Raw genomic sequence first — 17,300 nt, forward strand, 5'->3', positions numbered from 1 at the left:
AAGTTGGGATTTTTTTGCGTCTCCAGACATTGCTGACTGGGTGTGTATGTAGAGTGGTGAGATGTGTGAGAGCACGGCCTTCCTAAGCTGGCGTTTTGGTGAGGCTGGTTGTTAACGTGTTTTCAGAGTAGCTTCCTGCAACCCCCGTATCTCTTGATGCAGGGGGTGCTGGCTGGGCCTCCATGGGGCCTCATGTGCTCCTCTGCCTCCGAGCCGGCCAGAGGAGTGGCACTGTTCACAGCACCGGCGAATACACCAAACCTGTCCCTCCCTGTGAGCGTACAATTAAGTTGGGTCAAGTGATGTTTCTTAAGAGCAAAAGTTGGTTTGTGGTGCATTGGAGTTGTTGTATTGCCCCCTGGTCACTGTGAGGCTGCTTTGTGGGGAGCTCCAGCTCACTGCCTCACAAATTCCTCTATTATTATTATTATTTTATTTTTTTTTTTTTTTAAGATTGTATGGCTCCCACTGGTGGTTTGTGGGTGTCCTTCCAGGGAAGGGTGGGAGGGAAGGCCGAGTGCTTGGCCATCCGTCTCCCTGTCATGCGCAGGAGGTCAGGATGCCATAGGCCGGGGCTGCCATGATGCTGATGGGTGGAGAGGGACTGAGGGCTGGGGTGGCTGCATTCCAGCCTCTGCTGGATCCCCACGCTGGGAGTGGGCACACCCAGGCCTGCAAAATTGCCTCCCTACCTGCTGTGCAGGCCTGTGTATGGCTCTGCCTCCCCTCCCCCTGGAAGTATTTAAAGACAAGGGCTGTGCTGAAAGAAGGGGCCTGGTCAAGGTTTTCTTGATAGAAGGGTGGGGAATTATTTCGGGGGAGGTGCAAAGTCTTTAATAAGCTCAGCGTAGATTTCTGACTTACTATGGAAATCTCAAGGGAATGTGAAAGGAATGCAGAAATTCTACATTCGGACCCCTCTGCACAGAGGGAAGGCCATAGCAATATTTAAAGGTTTAGGTCACTTTATTCAAAACTCTGTGGAGGCATCGCAATCATCCCGCCCGCCACTCGTGTTCCGCCAAGGAACGCAGGGCACGGTTTGTGGCAGCCATGCCTTGGCCCGGTTCTCCTCCCTGGGGCCAGCACGGAGCAGCACATGGCACGCCTTCGGGTGCTGCCTCGTGGCATGGCAGGAGCAGCTGGCACCTCGCGAGGCCGCCTGCGCTGTGCCTGGTCGCTGACGTGGCCCTGTGTCACTTGGGCTGTGCCATTCCCCCTCATCACACCCCAGATGGGGGCACCTGGTGCTGGCCCCCCCCACCTCCCGTCCCTTCCAGGTGCTTAAATCACTCGTGACACCTGAACTGCATTAATGAGGAGGTGTTTTCTCTGATTGGAGGTTAATTTTTTTTTAACCGTACCTCTGGGGGCCCTTTGTTCTGTAGAGAAAATAAATTCCCTTTCCCTCTGCTGGAGGGGCTTTCTCTAGGAGAGGAGGTGACAGAGGTGTGCCACGTGGGTGAGGCCTCCTTTGATGTAACACCCAAGCGGGTGATGGCTGATCTGAGGGCAGCAGGCCCCAAAGTGCTCACAAAACCCGTCTGTGGGAGCCTTGCGCTGTGCTGTCGGATTCAGTTGCTAATTTCTAGTATAATTAGGGCTTGTGTCTTCTGTGTGCGCAGGGCAGTGGGAAAAGGCTTCAGGGCCAACCTATGCAGGGAAGCTACGGCAGTCATGGGTATTTAAAAATAATTTTGTGGCAGACATTTTTAGTCTTGCTTCTGTAAACATAAAGCAAGGCTAAGCATGCTGTATGTAAGGAGATGTGATAGAAAATGTCATTCATTAACTGTATTCGTGCCCTTTTCTGTGGAACGAGGCTGAGGCCGCGCCTGGGTGCGGATCAGCATTTTAGAGAGCGGAAAGTCAAAATGCGCGATTTAAAATTGGAAGCTTTAGTCTCTGTTCTCACACTTCTACTTGCAGATGTGAGCAGGGATTTTTTTTTTTTTTCCCCTCTTAATAAATAAATAATTGTTTGAAAGCTCACTCTTGAAGTAGAAAATGTGAACCTGCGTAACTCTTGTGATTCCTGTATGGCCAAGTTGTGACGGCAAGAACAAGAAATTATTTGCTGACCATGTTCTCTTATGTTGTTGAACACTTATATTTTACAACTACTCATACTATCTCATCACTTAAAAAAATATATATATATCCTTTTTTGCTGCAGGTTTTTTTTTTTTTTTTTTTTTAATAAGCTAAAATACAGGAAATACATCCCCCAAGTTGTGCCCTGAAAACTCAGTTTCATTCTCTTATTACTTTATGGGAAAGCATACCTGTAGCAGACATTAAGTTGTATGTAGATTGGTAAATCCTGAAGGGAAGGCATGAAAAATAGCATTTTTTGAAGAGTAATGCGAAAGTAGTGAAGTTTAAATAGGAAACATTTAAAAATTCCCAATTTTTCTTTTTGTTCTTACTGTTGGAGTAATGGGAGCCCTTTTGCACCTTTTTGAGCCCTTGAAGGCGGTATTTTTTTAAAATGGGGGTATTCATATCAGTTGCTCTTTCAAGTGCAGAGCTTAGGACTCTGCAGTGCTGGAGTCCTTTTATAGCTTCTGGCTGGCTTTTGGGTGGACTTCAAATGCTCAGTTTTGACCTGAAAAAATCTTGAAGAGCTTGGCATTTATCTCTCTAACAGAAAACATAGAGCTTCCCACAATGCTTTTGAGCAAGGACACAGGCAGAAATGAAATGCACCTTCTTAGCCATGGTCAGGGCTCACATAATGAATCCTACCTCCCTAAGCCTGTTCCTCTCACTAAAGACATTTTAACTTTCAAGGCTTACTCCTCCCAAACTTCTGATAATGTGTGGAGCACAAGTACAGCTCTTTTCTGGTGGCTTTGTCCTGTGCCCAATGAGGCAGGCGTGGTGTCGTGTGGCACAAACTTCAGATTTTTGTTCTCGTTAGTTTGAGCCAGTTTTGATTTGAAATTGAAATTAATTGAAACTTGCTCCTTTAAAACAAGAAAATAGGTGGAGTATGGGGGGAAAAAGATAAATGTTATAAAATATCAGGAGAATAACTTCATCTTTTTCAGAGGGACAGGGATAGGTGGAAAAGCCTGAGCAAGGTTGATGCATTCAGCAGTGCCAGGGTTCTGCAGTGCAGTTCTCTTCTAAAGCATGCTCTCAGTTTTTGTATGCAACATGGTTATCTGCGTGTTCTTTCTCTTGGCTGAAGCAGAGTACAAAGTTTTATGTTTGCTAGGATAAAAACCTAACTTTTCCTTATTTTGTCTAGATAGGTGATGCTATCACCAGAAGTACTGGGGGTTCCATCCACACACACATGTACTTTTATATTTCCCTGGACGTGCAGAGAATACACATTTATATAGATTTCTATCTTGCATCTTTGCTGTACAAATCTTAAATCTGTTGTCCAAATAAAGGCAATATTGTTGATAAACTGTGGGGGGACCCTTGGCATGGACTGTGCTGCGCAGAAGCAGATTAGGTGCTCCTCAGTCTTCTGAGGCTCACTTATCAGAGTGGGCACTTTAGGGGCAGTTGTTTTTTCCTATTACCTACAACGTAAGCAATCTGCCTTTGGGAAGTTCCTGTACAGAAGCAAGAGTGTTTGGGCATGTTTCAGGTAATTTAAAAATGAAAATAATTTTTAAAAAATGATTGGAAAGATGGAAAAACAGGAGGAAATAAGAATCAGCAGTATTAGTTGGTGTTGACAGATACACACATTTGGCCAAAAAGAAGATCTTTGTGTTTTAGTTAGATATCTTTATACTTGGCAAATCAAATGTGCTGCTAGGGTCAATACTTGGGAAAATGTTAACATACTGAACATAAAACAGCAGTAAGAAACAGATAGGAGAAAGGTGCTTTATTCATAAGCGTACTGAAATATGATATGGAAAACTATATTCAATTATAATGTTAATTGTTATTTTGTTGAAATGTGTTTTCAAAGCAGTTTGCATAAGAGAAACCTGCAGTGTAAGGGCCGTCTTCTGGGCAGTGCAACCCCAACACCAAAGTGCCTCTTAGTTGATTGCCTCTTCACCAGCATCACCCTAAATTGTCCTTGTTCTCATCTGAATGGAAAACCGACTCTAACAGGAAACATGAGACATTCAGCACTGTTAGTCTAGTTCAGATTTGGGTTGGAGCACAGATAACAACATAAGTGAAAGAAGGATCTGATACTTCCTGGAGATGGGACTAAGTATTGAAACCGTCTTGGAATGAAAGGTCTTCAGGTGGGATGGGCCTCATTCCATTTGATTTTTTTTTTGGGGGGGGGGGGGGGTATCTCGAGACTTAAAAAATGTGAGTGCAGCTTGGTCAGAAATAATGCTGGGAAATGTTTCTAAGTGTGTGTATGTATATATAGCGTGTGTAAAAATATATATACGTAAGAAGTATGTTATAAAAGCACGTTACTGTAAAATCAGTGCAGTTTAAGGAGAGATTTACTAAAAGTATCCAGGGAATCTATAAAAAACAGCCAAGGTTATTGGCAGTGGCTCTTCTCTTTTTGCTAGTGTTAGCACACTTGAACACAATCAGAGATGAATGTTCACTTTTGAAAGATTAACTTTCATGCTCAGCTGAACCTTAGGAACGCAATTTTAAAATACGTAGTCTCTACTGAGTGTCCATTACATTTTTCCCCTCTGAAAATAGTGGAGCTTTGTTTTGGTAAATTGATTAAAAACTTAAGAGGTACAGACCCTGTCAGTTCTCCCTTAAAAATGGAGCTTGTTGCACCTTAATGGAGTCTGAAGTATTGCGGTGCAGAAACGCGCACCAGCTGTACCAGGAACATACGTGCATCGTCTGGCAAAGGGAAAGGTATCCCTTTAAAATAAGTAAATGAAAAACAAAAGACAAAAACAAAACACACAAAAAAACCCCAAAAAACCAAAACCAAAAGACCAAACTACTGTTCTACAAATAAAACCCACCAAACTACTAACAGTAGTTTGGTGGGTTTTATTTGTAGAACTGTTACATGGCCGATCAAGGAATTTGTTTTCAGCCATCAAGTGGACTATTTGGTTTACACATGTGTGGAAGGCTCTTGATGTGCTGGTGGTTCTCCAGTTAGCACATAAGAACAGTTCAATTTGTTCTCTGACTTCTAGAGTAAGAATTTCAAAGCAATGTGTCTTCAGGACACTACTTGAAAAATATATTCGGTAGATGTTTGAGGAATTCAGGCAGTAGTTTAATCTGAGATAAGAGACAAGATAATGTGAAAATGACATATTTTCTTTTTCTGGTTACGAGTTCTGGTAGAAGTGCTTCAGATGGCTTTCCAGTGAAAGTTTTGCAGCAGCTGCAGGCACATCACTTGGGGAGAAAACATTATTTGTCTAGAAGTATTGCGCACTGGTTGGTCACAGATGGGTATTGCTGTGCCATCAAGGATGTGTGGGTCTTCTCATTGAGGCTCTGTGGTATCTGGAAGAATCATGTTTTCCTTTGGAAAACCAGAACTGGGATCGAGAGCTTCTCCAACCTTTAGCAGCATTGGTCTCCATGGGTTCAGGTGCTGGCAGTGTGAGCTGCTGTGCAGCAAGGCTGCAGGGATTCTGGCCCTGACAGGACAGCCGCACTGCCCTGTTGCTCATTCCTTACTGACTGTATGGACTCTGAAAGATTTTCATGTAGGATACTTTTTTAGCAACGTGTACCCCTCAGAGCTACTAGGTATTTGAAGCTGTATGGCAATTGAGATTATTTTTCAGTTTCAAGTACATTAAGAGATATTAAGCGTGTAGTTGAGCATGTGTTCTGTAGATATACTAACATGTACTGAAGGAAGAGAAGGGTCCTATGATGCAGCATGGGTATTTAAGCTGATTCTAATAACCTGTGCTAAATAAAGGAGGAATGGACAGCTCTTAAAGCCTGAACACAGATTTCTTCTTTCTTTGCAGTACTGCATGCTCAGCATTAAATTTCTCTTGAGTTCAATGCTGGTGCTTTGTAGCAGTGGTGTAAAACTGCTTTCACTCTATTAATACTGCTTCATCCTGAGATGCACAAGAACTTTTTTAAAAAGACCTTAAAAAACTAAGTCACAGTAGGTGACCATTAGTTCTTGCTTCATTTCTTCATTAAATGTGAGGTTTGGTGCTTGGTGCTCTGACTCCTGATACCAAATGGTGAAATCCTGGCACCATGCTTTGGGTTGCTGCTCACCTTGTTTTCCTGAGCTGTGCTGTATATCTCTGTTTAGAAGACTTCATTTTCCCATTATGCAGTTGAGAAGTTTTTTTTCCCTGAAAGAAATGTGATTTCCAATCTCTTTTTGCCCCGGCTGCTGTCTTAAACAAGAAATGCCTGTGCACACGTGAATGTACTCCTGTTATGCACAGAACTGTGAACTCTGCTGGAGTGGCAGATTACACACCTTTTGTACAACCAGATTTGATGGCGGTTGTTCAGTTACACACAAGTTGTGAGTGGAGTTATCCTCTCAGGTGCATAGCATGTGATTTGTCCACATGGAGGTGAAGCTCTGTTGTTCACTGAAAGTAGTATTGGAGAAAGACTTAAGAGGATAAATGCAGAAGATGGATTTATCATTATAATTTGCAGGGTCCTTTTGGACTGAGTTAAAGATTGCTTTCCCTTTGTGTTTGAGTAGCTCCAGTAAAATCACAAAATTGCATTCATTTTGCCTGTCTCTTTGGTAAATAATAAGCTTGCGCACGCTGCTCTTTGCCTCAACGCTTGTGCTCCCAGCACCTGTCCACACAGCTCACTCACTGAACTGTCACTGGCTTTGGTGCTTGAGATCAGCACTGTGGCATGGCAGTGCTGCTTCTGAGCGCCCGGCCGGCTGCGGGATGCAGCGCTGCACGAGCGTTCATGACAGCATGCTGCAGAGCGCTGCTCCGCTGGGCACGGCAGCTCCGCAACGTGGCTTTTGGGATGGAGGCGCAAGCTGTGCTAACGGCTGAGCTGCGTGGTGGTGGGAACGGTGCTGGGCTGTGCGCTGCAAAGCTGCTGGGAGAGGGAGCTTTGCCTCGCACTGCTGAGTGGGTCTCCTTGGGTGATACCCTTTAAAGGGGGGGGAGGGGGGGGGGAGGAATGGAGAAATAAAATGATAAAAGGCAAGACTTGGGAAATTCTGTTCAAAACTTGGATGTTCTGATCTGCTGTTGCTCCTCTGACATCCAGCTCAGAACCCCCCAGTGCCCTGTGCATGATGTGCACATGGTTTAGGAACCCTTAAACACTCCTTGAGGCAGGGGGGAGGTGAGGCTACTTGGGTTCTTTGTCTCACTCTGTAGTCCCAGAATGGCATGAAAGTGGTGCAAGAGGAATTCAAAATGAGCTGAAATTTGAGGGGTGATGCTGGGGAGAAAAACGAATATGTACAGGCACTGGTGTTAGGAGGGAGTGAGCCGTGATTCGCAGGGAAGAACGGTTTCCTTCTGTGGTGAATGCTTATCTTATGGAATCATTGTCTTCCTTATGCTGGCTTTTTTTCTGGTAATTGGTATTCTAAGCTTTTTTTTTTCTGCTCTCTATTCCTCCTTTAATATCTTCTTCGGTCCTCAGTAGCTGGGCACATGTAGGTGCATGTGGAACAGCTGAATTTCAGAGCTTTGTGAGGGGTGTTTGAGCTGTGCTAAGCCACGTGCTCGCTAATGGCAACTTGTGATAGAACAGGGGATAGGCATCGCCCGATGTCAGCGTCCTTCTCAGTCATCTGTACTGCAGAACTGCAAGAAAGCTGGTAATTACTGTCTTGGTGTGATAGTAAGCTCACAGATCTCTGTACAGACTGAATCTGGAGCAATCAACTGCTAAATAATGTAACCTTGGTCAGAGTTATCATTGTCACTCATACAAACTCTGCTCCTTCTCTTGACTTAAATATCTCAAAATACTGTGTTTGAAAACAAGTTATTAAAGGCAAATCTTGCTTCTAATGATCATAAACTCATAATTTACATAAACTATAATTTACAAAATACTTATGAATGAGTTATTAGCTGCAGTATGGTATGCAGTTTTTTGGCTTTATTCAAATCTACAATGCTTGGCTTAATGCAGAGTGAACTAAAATAGTTTAAATGTTTGTTGGCTACACTGTGAGTACAGTGCAATCTTTAGGACTGCAGAAACTTTCCCTGGTCATAACAGTGTATTTTGAATGGGCAGTGAGAGTGGAAGAAGCTGATGCTGACCACCCTCAAGCGATTTTTTTCAGGATTCTGTGAAGAAGGAAATGAAAAATAATGGGGTTATTTAAAAGGTTATTTAAATGGCTCTCCTACAAGTGCTTTCATAGAACTTCCACAATCGTGGGGGACTTTATAGTATTAGAAAGGTGTGGAAAAATAATTTAATAAATGTAAAGGTTAACAAAGAAAATGTGCTTATGCCTCTCACATGCAAGTGTTTGTAAGCATAAACTTGATGCTGTGGCATTTCACAATTTGACAATTTTTTTCATATCTTAAGATCTCTCACTACTTGTGTTTTAGTTACTGGCTTTTTCATTTGGGCAGATACTCGGAGGCCGTGGTGAAGGGCTGGTGTGAAAGTTCAGGGACTGCCTTCATAGTAACCCTTTATGTGCTGAGCAGGTCTGCTGTGGTGAAAGCACAGAAGGTGCTTCGGCAATTCTTAAAAAATAGCATTTAATGAAGGTAAAATTAACAGTGTACTTAATTTAAAAAAGCATTAGCTATGAGGATCTGTGTTCACAGAGGAAGTGGTGTAGGTAGTACTTTACAAATTTGGTTCTAAAGACATGGAAATCACAAAGCCGTGTTTTCCATTAATGTTTTTAGACCAACACATGTGTAAAATCATGCATGCATGCAAGCTCTGTGCATGATGTAGTACTGCACCCTAGCTGAAAGGCAGTGCTCCATAACATGGGAGAATTGAACTTCTTGAGGGCAGAGCATGCAGTTTTTGTCTTCACGTAATCACGTAACAATCGTGATTAAAAGTGCAGCTGTGAAATAAGTGTGGTACTGCTTTGCCCACATATTTTATGTGTGGTTGAACGGGATTTTTCTCTTTTGTAGGGAATTCTTCAGAAAATATTAATTTAGGAAAATGACAGTGCTGTTTGAAAGCCATGAGACTGATTTATTTGGCTTTCTTTTCTTGCACGTGGTGACGGTCAGCAAGAAGATGACAAGCTGCACAGTGGTCAGTTTCTATGATACTTGCTTTGTGAGAGGGCAATCGGAAAAGAAGGAAAAAAGGTTTGGTGATGGAAGTGCATAACTCGCAGGTTGTACTGCTTCTGAGAGGCGTATTATGTCATCGACTGTCATTTAACTTCTTTAAGGTGGCATGGAATTGCCCTTACTAATTTTTGTTGGTGTTTGGATAGATCAGTGTGCAGACCAGTAAAATAATTACTAAAACATCCATATAGGAGTTGATGTCTTGGTTACGTGCATCAGTTTATACTTCAAAGGTTTGATTTGCAAAAAACAAAACTTTTCAGTTGTCATTGAGGTTTGTTACACTGAATCCTTTGAGATGGAAGATCTTACTTAAAGCAATAGTAATAGGAAATGTATGACAACTTGGACATATCTAGTGTCGTAAGCCTGGCAAGATATGAATTCAAATCTATTCCTGTTAACTCAGTCTTGGGGATTTAAAAGCCAACTGTTTCGCCATTGCATTTTAAATGTTTCTTGGTTTGTCTTGAGATTGAAGGGTGGACAGTAATAAGGAGGAAATTAATAGGTTTAAAACTTAAACCATCAACAACAATAAATAAATCCAACTGCAAAAAAACCATCAACACATAAGCAGGCTGGCAGTCGTCTAAGTAATTAGTACTTCTTAAATATCCTTCTTGTATCATGGAAATGCTAGTGAGCCCATCTGCTAGCTGAAGTTCATACGTACACTTACAATCTCCCTTTGGCTCTGACTTTCGTCGTATTCTAGTTACAGCATGTGAGCTTCTTGAAGTTAAGTGCTCCAGAAAGTACTATCTACATCTCTCAGACCCTCAGAAAGATCTTCGTTTACTGAGAATCGGTGGAATTGGATGTTAATTTGTCTTTTTTTTTTTTTTTTTCTTATAGAATAGTCAAAGAGAGACAGAGAGGTTTTTCTTAAAAAATAAAATAAAATAATATATATATAGTAATAATAAGTCCATGTGTGGGGTGAAATTGTGAGGCTGCAGCAGGGTGTGCACTGTGATGCATCCTTGTGTTCCCTGAACACCTAAAGCATCTCTCAAGTTAAGCTCTAGAGCATGCAGCATGCCCTCGGGCTGAGAGGCTTAAATCAGGAATTTACTAGTAAAAAAAGTAGCAAATAATTCCCCGCTTTTTGATGTTATACAACAGAAGTTACATGCTGTGTGTGGTGGAGTTAGAACACCTCTTGCTATTTTATTTCAAGCCTTCTATAATGTTCAATGCAGAAGTGTGTTGGAATGGTTAATGTGTAGCATACAGTCACCTTAACCTGAGTATGAATAGCCTTTGCTTCAGTTGAAGTTGACCTGAAATTAGCCAAAATGTGTTATGCTTATGTGGTAACGGCGATGTAAGGAATCTGGAAGGCATTTCCAATATTCTTTGCAAATACAGTCTCATGGGTGAACAAATTGGGAATGTAATGGTGGGAAATCAGGCAGATGGAAGTGCTGTAGAGTCTGTCTAGCAACTGCATCACGAAGCAAGGCGTCTGGTTGGCATCTCAGTTCCTAAAACTTTGGACCCTCTTTCCCTTTAGAAATGACTCTGAAGTGTCCTGCACCATTTCTTTCTACCTCTCTGCGTTTTTAATAGTATCTCAGTTCATCAAGATTTTTGAAACTAAGTAATTCTTCTTTTCCTTAGAGATCCCTAACCCAGAGCACAATCTTATGTTGCAGGGATGTTGTACGTTAACTTTGGTCTAGATCTGCTTCTGCAGCTGGTGTAAAGCTCTGCAATTGGTCCATGGGAATGTTGGCTGCTTCATCTAGTAGCCTTGTGGGCACCAGGAAAATAAGGGGATAGAAGGAGCTTCTGACCCTTTTGGTGGCCAAGGGAAGGGATAGGACTGAGGAGAAGAGAGTGGGAAAACATGAAACAAAAAAATATTGTCACATTACCAAGGGATTATTAACTTGGTTGGGTTAGGATAGCTTCTAGACAATTTTTCATATGTCTAAGAAGCACTTCTGTGTTTAAATGTATTATTTTTAGTTCTTCTTATACATTCTGAGTATTTTTGGTGTTATCCACATCCCAGCTAATTGCAAGTTAGCTGTTGGGATGGGAGAATAAATGGCAAGTGACTATAGCCCTAAAATATCTGGTGAAAAAAGTCAACTCAGTAGTGACATTGTTTGATCAATACAGACTTGGTGTTCTAAGAGGGGAAGAGAAACTGTCATTTAATCAACAACTCTCTTCATATTTTCCCCCCTTTCCTCTCCCCCCCCCCCCCCCCCCCCCCCCCAGTCCAAAACAAAACAACCAAAAACACACTTTCCATTTCTCCAAAGAGTTTGGAGAAGAGAGGGAGAGCTGAAATGTTGGAAGCCACCAAGCAAAGGGGAGGTGAGGTGAAAGTTCTTTTCCTTTTTCAATATTGGTACTTCCCATTAATTTTGAAGCAGTGCTTAATCCCTTAATTAAAGAACAAATATCTTAACAGCCTTCAGTCATTAACAACACCTGGAAAAAAATGTTTTTAAAATGAGACATTCAGCATTAATGTGGTAATGGAGGAATCTGAGAATTCTCTTTTTAAAATGTCTTTATGGAGCACATGTGGGAATTTACAAATAATTAATGTAAGCTTTTACTTTAATTAGTGGTGTGAGGAGTTGTTAAAATGAAATCTCAAAGTAAGTGGTAATAGGTGAAAGCTGACTGCCTGTCTTGCCTCAGAACTTAACTTGGATATGCTAATATAAGTCTTCTGGTTGTGCTTCCTGTGCTATGTCCTGCCCACAAATATCCAGTCTCTTCCATGCACTGAGGTGGAGCAACCCCAAAACTAGGGTGCACGTGGGGTCTGGTGGAGCTGGGCTGGTGCCTTGGAGAATGGGGCCATGTAGTCTGCAGGCAGCTCCAGTTGCTCCTGGAGGGGAGTAGTAAGCAAATACGATGTTTTACAGGCACTGAGAGGAAATCTGATCATTCACACAGTAGAATCCATGAAGCAATCCAAAAGGTAGATTTTCACGTTGAGGGTTTAGATGATACACCACTGCAGCACTGCTCCTGTGGTGGGTTGTGCGCAAGATGAGGCGGGACAAGTGTAGTTAAAATCCAACTGTAATGTCCTGCGTGAACCTTGAGAATTTGCTTTCCTGAATTTCATAGGAAATGCTTATTCTGAGTGTAGTGCAGTGCTTTTAAATCCAGGTGTGGAATTAACTAGCGAGGCAACACAAAGAGAAGCACCGCTGCAGTTTGTGGCTTATCTAAACTTTGTCTGCTCAACCTGCTGATTTTGGTCTGTCACAGGAGCAAAAATGTTTCATGTACCCTACTGTCCAGAGCTCAGCATTGAAATAGAAGGAGGTGATGTTTGTTAACAAGTTGGTACCTGAAACCATTCCCCTTTCTTATCCATTAAGGCAGCAAGAGGAAATTTCTGGTTCACAAGCTGATGGCTTGCTTTAGATAAAATACAGCAGCGGTGTCTTTAGCATGCCTTCTAATATACTCTAGAAATTAATTACCACTTAATAGAAGTAATATAAAAATCTCAATTTGTCACTTTACTGAGTGTTTTTAACAGAAGTGTGCTGCTTTTTTTTTTTTTTTTTTTAGCAACAAATGTGACCACGTGCTTTTGCAGGTACCCGAACTACTTGTTAGGACTAAATGGTTTACATACAGAATTTGATGAGTATCTTTATATTATACACACAGTTGTAAATACCATTATATATAAAACTGCATATATTTTTAAGGTATGTGGAAAAATGATTTAGAAGTTTTACTCAGATTTATTACCAATGATGGGTGCTTTCAGGAATTAAATCCAAACAAGTTAAAGAGGTGGAAAAGACTGCCTTAAACTAGTTGTGTACACTGAAGCCAGGGGACAGGCTAAAGCTGCAGCATTTCTTACAGAATGAGCTTCAGTGCCTTAATCTACTGCACTGCCTATGTTTGTCATGACAGATGTGATAGAGTCCCCCTGCCTCTTCTCCTCTTCATGTTGTGACTAAAAAACCCTGTCCTTTTTTTTCTATTCCTCAGCCACACTAATATTAAGAGTCAAGGACTCTTTTATTTAGTACTTTTGCACTAGAAAGACATTTTGAACACTGATTCACTCTGTTGTGGTACAGCATTGCCTGCTTGAAGGCAGTCTAGGGGAACAAACTAATAAACTCTGTGTGTGTGTCGCTTTTTGAGGTTTATTTGCCCATTTTTGTTCTGATGGTTGCAGAGTAACCAAGGTATCTTCTCTCCTTCCCCCCCAAATTGATTTCAGTAGCAGCAGTTTTCCATTTGGGCATAGGAGTCACTAATCCTGTAACTGCAGTTGATCACATTGAGGCTTCTTACACCAAAATAGTTTTCTCTTTGTGGCTCTCAGTGCTGATAGATTGTGCTGCACGCTGCAGCTGTGCCTGTGGAGTGATGTGCCAAGGCTTTTCCCATGTAGCTTGTCCTAGAATGGTGCCCACCTGAAGTGAATGAGATGGATGTGTGCTTGCTCAGTGCCCAATCCTTGGAGTAGAGAAGAAGGTGTACCATTTACTTTCCATCCCATAGGTATTGAATTCTAACAATTGAATGGACTGATGTCCCTGATGTTCACCCAGTCTCTTCTCAAACATGTTTAACTTGCTCCACAGAAATGTCCGAAGAGTAGTTCTGTGCTTTTGTGCTGCTTTTTTTTTTTTTTTTTTTTTTAGCATTAACAGTGTGATGAAGGCAGTTCGTCGTCTGCTCAATTGAAACTGAGTGTTGTGTGGGGTTATTGTGGAAAAATGGGAATTAAAGAGAAGATGGCAGCGGCTTTGGGGTGGCGGGATGAAGAGAAGGGTCTGTGGTGAGTGTGGGCACAATGACCATGCAGAAATGTGGTTACTTAGATACGTGTGTGTGTGTTTCTCTCCATGCTGGTCAGACTTGGGGGGATCTGTAAGATGCCCTTTAGCACAAAAAGTTAAGAACTCTAATTAAAAGTGTGGTATTTTAATGTTTTGTTGTTGTTTTTTACCTTATAAATGCATCTATTCTGTTCTTATTTAAACAAACAAACAAACAAAAAGTCCCTGAAGGGAAGAAGGGTCTTTTGTGCACCCAATGGTAGATGGAAGGGGAAAACAAGTGTATGTGGTAGAACAGAGAGAAGGAAGGTGAGTACACATTAACAAATGCTGAAATTATGGGGTTCCCTTCCCCACTTTCTCAAGACATGGTTAATGTTATTTCTGATATGTGAGGGTTCTCACGGGTTGTGGACATTGGCAAGATGACCATGGGCCTGTTTTCTGAATTTTCTTAGACGAAATTTCTCTTCCAGAGAATACTAACAGCATCTTTTGTATGTGATCTATCTGATGCTACTTTGCTGTTTCTGTCTCTGTGTGCACATAGGGCACAAATGCTGCTTTCCATGTAAAGGGGCAATGACACCTTGTTTTGCTTGCTCTCAGTGCAAGCATGTGTCTCCCAAAGTGAAGGCTGTGTGTCCTCAGCGTTCACAGAATAGATGTGTTAGCATGTCTACACTAACCAGCAGTGGGCTGGAGTAAAAAGCCACTTACCTACATAGATCCTGGAAAAGAGAATTGGAGTATTTGCAAATGGGCTTAAAAAAAAAAAAAAAAAGTTTTTCCAAATAATAGCATGGACAACTCAGGAAACAGAGAAGTCTGTTTTCATCACCAGTAAGACATTCGATGTGCCGAATTCATGTGTTGCAAACCACAGGTAGCACGTGAAGGCTTTGAAAGGTATGGAGCAGAAACACAATTTGCCAAGGCTCTTTAGTTGACGGCTACTTGCACTGTCAGGTTAGAATGCATGAATAAAATAAGAAGCTTGCTTGAAGTAGAGAAGGAGCATGCACCAGATGCACAATTTGTCACCTGGTGGAAATAGGCTGGCAGTATCTGGAAGAAATTTTGGTTTTTCTTTTTTTCCCCTGTAGGAGCTGATAGTAACTGAGAGAAATCTCAAATTTCACGAGAGAGAAATCTCATGCTTTTCTACCTGATGCTGTTCTGTGTAATTCCCCTTTGGTCTGCATAAGGCTTTGTTTGCTTTCCCCTTTTGCTTGTTGCAGTACAGCAATAATGTAAAAAACACCAATTCTTTTTAATTTTTCACATGCACCAACAGACAGCCGCTTTAAAGCTTGTGAATTGGGTACGGAGCTAAAATTGCTTGTGGTGCAGACAGGCATCTGATTGTGGTGTAAATAGCGTCAAACGGCATGGTTCGTGTGGCTGCTCTCATGTTTTGAAGTGACCTTTCAGTTCTGTACAATAGGTGTCTCACTATAGCCACAAATTGAGGTGCACAGCAGGACTGTCCCCGTTCTGTACGCAGCTCTCCATTTCCTTCTGCTCTGTGTGGTGGAGGAAGGTGTAACTGGGAGGTGCGTTTCTTCTGTGCCACTCATCCCTTTCAGGATACCCAAGTTGTTTCTGCGCTCTGAAAGCTGGCTGGCAAAGCTCTAACTTGCATCAAACCACTCCATCCTTCAAAGCCACGCAGGAAGAAAGAAAACGCCAAAAGCTTGTGTTATGTGCTTTCATTATGTGGGTGTAGAGGCTGCTGCTCGTGCTTTCAGTGCATCATTTGTGTGTCAGGTGGTCCAGCAGATATGCAGCTTTGCTTATGAAGGTAAATGGGAGGTGTACAGGACTGGTGTGCATGTTTCTGGATGGGATGCTCCCCTTCTCCCCACTGTTTGCTGTGGGGTGGCTATGGGGCACGGTTCTCTCAGCACGCAGCTGGGACCGTGCGTTCCCAGGCCCCTCTGCGAGTGGCACCGCTGGCTGCGAAACCCTCATGAATTTTAATTTGGGTCTAGGAGGGCGAGAGACTGATGGCATGACACAATTGGAAACGCAGTGAATAGCGTATTGACTGCCAATGATGTGGTTTGGGATTTTTCAGCGTTACGATTTCCCAGTATTTGTAATATTGAATGAGTGTCCCCTTCTTTGTTCCGCTTCAGGAGCGAGCGTTCAGCTTCCAGGTTGCTGTGTGAGATTCCCGTGATGTTTCAGAGCAGCGTCTCTAATTCACAGCCGTTTTCATAGCAGTTTCTCTCGCTGAGAGCACAGCTGAGAGAAGTTTTCAGGCTCTGAGGAGCTTTCTCCCCTCCGTTACAACAACGCAGCGCCTGACTCTGCTTTATTGGAAATGACAGCTTAAAAGGGGTTGTGTGATCCGGGTTTTTGCTCAGCCTCTTCTTTGCCGACTTACGTGATCGTGATCAAACGCAGGAACGGGCTCTTTGCTGAGGGGGGCGGAGGGCAGCGCGAGGTGCTGCCCCTGCAGGCTGCCTCCTCTGTGGAGAAAGCACGGTGCTCGGGTGCACTTCTGGAGGTAAAACTATGCGCACAGAGCGCTCCGAGCAGAGCAGCTTTGTGTGCGGGGAGCGCGAGCTGCACCCAGAGCACAGCCTATTGGGAGGAGCATTTCCCGACGCAAAAAAAAGCACCCAACACCCATGAAACAACATTCGTTGCGGGGCCGCATGTGGGTGGCGGTGCTGAGGAGAACCGAGGCTCTGGGTTAGGTTGCCAGGCGAGGACATGTCTGAAACTTGTTTTGTCGCAAGACTTTGTGAGATTCACCAACTTCCGTAGTAAAAGGGTCCCTAAGACGCGCCGGGTTTCTCAGTGAGAGGTCAGCACCGAGCAGCTAAAGCGCTGGGAAGAAGTGCGTGTTGAAGCACGGGACCGGGATTGAGTCGCTGCGGTGGCCGCGGCCCCAGGCGCGCTCCCCGGGCTGCCCCGCGGCACTGCCCTACCTGAGCCCCGCCGCTCGCACATTCCTGCGAGTCCCCAGGGGCTGCTGGCATCTCTGGCATTTGTTTGTTCTCTCGCTTTGGGGGAAGGGAGGAGACAAAGGAGTTGGCTGTGAAGGCCGCAAACAAGCTGCCGCCCGGCTCGGCGGAGCACTTCAAAGTGTGGGTTCTCTTCACTAGATTGGTGGAAATGATATAAATTTGGGCTAGAAATGCAATTAAATTGTTCTTTCCCTTCCTGTCCTCTAACCAGAGATGAAGAATGTCAGGCATATATGTTAAAGTACAGCCCCTTGTTAGGCTAATGAAGAGTGTGGTGTTGGAGTAGATGCATTTATTCAAGATTATGGCCCTTTCCTTAA

The 17,300-nt window shown here is 43.1% G+C and overlaps 1 protein-coding gene across 2 annotated transcripts in view; it reads left to right on the forward strand.

The window, feature by feature from the left end:
- Positions 1-17,300, forward strand: part of IGF2BP3 (insulin like growth factor 2 mRNA binding protein 3) — a gene marked incomplete at both ends in the record, with an annotated part of 100,320 nt that overhangs the window by 3,051 nt on the left and 79,969 nt on the right. The window lies entirely within an intron of this gene.

Source organism: Tetrao urogallus (genome assembly GCF_951394365.1).
Source record: "Tetrao urogallus genome assembly, chromosome: 7".
Lineage (NCBI taxonomy): Eukaryota > Metazoa > Chordata > Aves > Galliformes > Phasianidae > Tetrao > Tetrao urogallus.